The 2,217-nt window shown below is 32.5% G+C and overlaps 1 long non-coding RNA gene across 1 annotated transcript; it reads right to left on the reverse strand.

Annotated features, from left to right (window-relative positions):
- Positions 1-402: 402 nt before the first annotated feature.
- On the reverse strand, positions 403-1,352 carry LOC127899028 (uncharacterized). The gene is made up of 2 exons (XR_008050802.1): positions 1,267-1,352; positions 403-638 (listed from the first exon to the last, which is right to left on the reverse strand). It is a non-coding gene; the product is annotated as an uncharacterized LOC127899028 (long non-coding RNA).
- Between the last annotated feature and the right edge of the window lie 865 nt (positions 1,353-2,217).

The following is a 2,217-nucleotide window of genomic DNA, read 5'->3' on the forward strand; positions in this document are numbered from 1 at the left end:
TTCTGCTAGTACTTGATCAAGATCTATAGTTGTTTAAACAAACTCCCTATATTTGCCATAATGAAACCTAGAGAGCAAATAAATATTTTTGAGTTGTCTGCTCGAAGTGGCTGCCATTTGGAAAATCTCAAAAACCATATGTGAATGCTTAAAAAAATACTCATATTTAAAGATCTTGGCGACAGATATAATGATCCACAGATGTAAATGAGCTGGGTTTGTCAAATGACGCGTAAAGCTCATAGCTTAATTATTCAAAAGCAAACGGTAAAAAGAAATAAACAATAATTAGATAGAAATTATACTACAAAAAGCAGTAAAGTAAACAGTAAATCAAAAGGATATGTTGTAACACTCCACTATATTATTTACTTAAAAATGCTTAAAAACACAGTTACTTAATATAAATACGAATTTTAAATGTTTAGCACAATCCAACAAAAACTTTCTTACAGAAAAGTAAAAGTCGTATAGAGATTTCTTAGTTTATTTAAAAACTTAATTATTACATAAAGCCAAGATACTTATTTTTTTATTAACACAAAGCTGAGCCCATCATAAAATCCCAAGGTCAGTTATGCCCATATGCACTTCGTCTTGGTTAGGACTTGGCGCCAGCTTGCCCTACTCATCGTTACCTACAATGTAAGGACTTAGTGAGCTAATGCTCAGTAAGATAACACTTTGATGCATGTATAAATTATGATGCATATGAATGACCATTCTTAAAATAAACTTAGAAAATACAAAACAACTTTATTTGGGCCCTAGGTATGTTGCATTCCAAGATTGGCACTTTTACTCTTTAAACATCATGCTCTTGGGCCTCATTAGTTGAACTTTTGGGCGTTATGTATCGTCGTCCCCAAAAAATTTCTTACAACTTAGTTTTTAGGGCTTGCCCTCCTTAGAACTTTGCCACCTGGTAGTACAACCACCTATTTTTCATAAATTCATTTTCTGAAACGTATTCTTCATAATGTCGTCCATGATATGCATGCATCCAATGCAACTTATAACCCCGATGCATAACAAAATCAACATACAACATTATTTAAAGACAAGAGTCTTTAGTATAAGCGGCATAGCCGACCATATCATAACTAAGTATAAATATCACATATTAGGCAGCAGAGCCGATCATATGAAGATTTAGAATATAAATAACCACATTATAACAACCATCATAATATAAAGGGATTGTTAAAACTGAACTTAAGTAGAAAAATAATTTTGTCCCTACATTGCAGTTGAAGTGTTACTTACCTCTTGATCTTGATTTCTCTAGACCTTTCTAAATTAAGGATTTCTCTACTCTTGTTATTATGACTTATAATGGAAGAGAATGAAATTTCTAAGTTGCATTCAAAATGAAAGGTGGTGGGGGTATTTATAGGATTTCTTAAGGCTAATGGATGGTTAGGATTTTGCCACCATAACTCTTGATCAATAGTTGAGGTTAACCTTCATAAATACCTTACTAAATTCTAGAATTCTTATCTTTTCTCTACGACCTTCTCTTACATCATCACTTATATCATTGATTATGTCATTCTTACTTAGAATTAAATATCTAAGTAAAGATGAGATTATCCTTCATAAATGTCTTGCTAAATTCTAGAATTCCTTAACTTTCTCTACACTTCTTCTTACATCATCGCTTATGTCAACGCTTACGTCATCATTCCTTATGTCATTGCTTATGTCATCATTCCTTAAAATTAAATATTATAAACTCAAGGGGCTTGTTAGCTTAAAAATAAATTATACTATATTTAAGAAATTTGTACCTCACAATTTCCTCCCTCCTTTTAAAAAATTTCGTCCTCGAAATTTACTTACTGAATAGCTCAGGACGCTTATTCTTCATTTCTTCTTCACGCTCCCATGTTGCCTCCTCCACTGAGCTATTTCGCCATAGTACTTTGACTAAAGGAATCTTCTTGTTCCTTAACTCCTTTATCTTTCTATCAAGAATTTGAATCGAATGTTCTTCATAGGTTAAGTTTTCTTCTAGTTGAAGAGGCTTGTAATCTAGCACATGAGAGGAGTCTGAAACATATTTCTTTAACATGGAGACATGAAAGACATTATGTATTCTTGATAATGATGGTGGGAGGGCAAGTCGGTAGGAAACATTTTTGACACAATCGAGTATTTCAAATGGCCCAATAAACCTTAGGCTTAATTTTCCTTTATTCTCAAATCTCATCAATC

The sequence above is a fragment of the Citrus sinensis genome, chromosome 8 (genome assembly GCF_022201045.2).
Source record: "Citrus sinensis cultivar Valencia sweet orange chromosome 8, DVS_A1.0, whole genome shotgun sequence".
Taxonomy (NCBI): domain Eukaryota; kingdom Viridiplantae; phylum Streptophyta; class Magnoliopsida; order Sapindales; family Rutaceae; genus Citrus; species Citrus sinensis.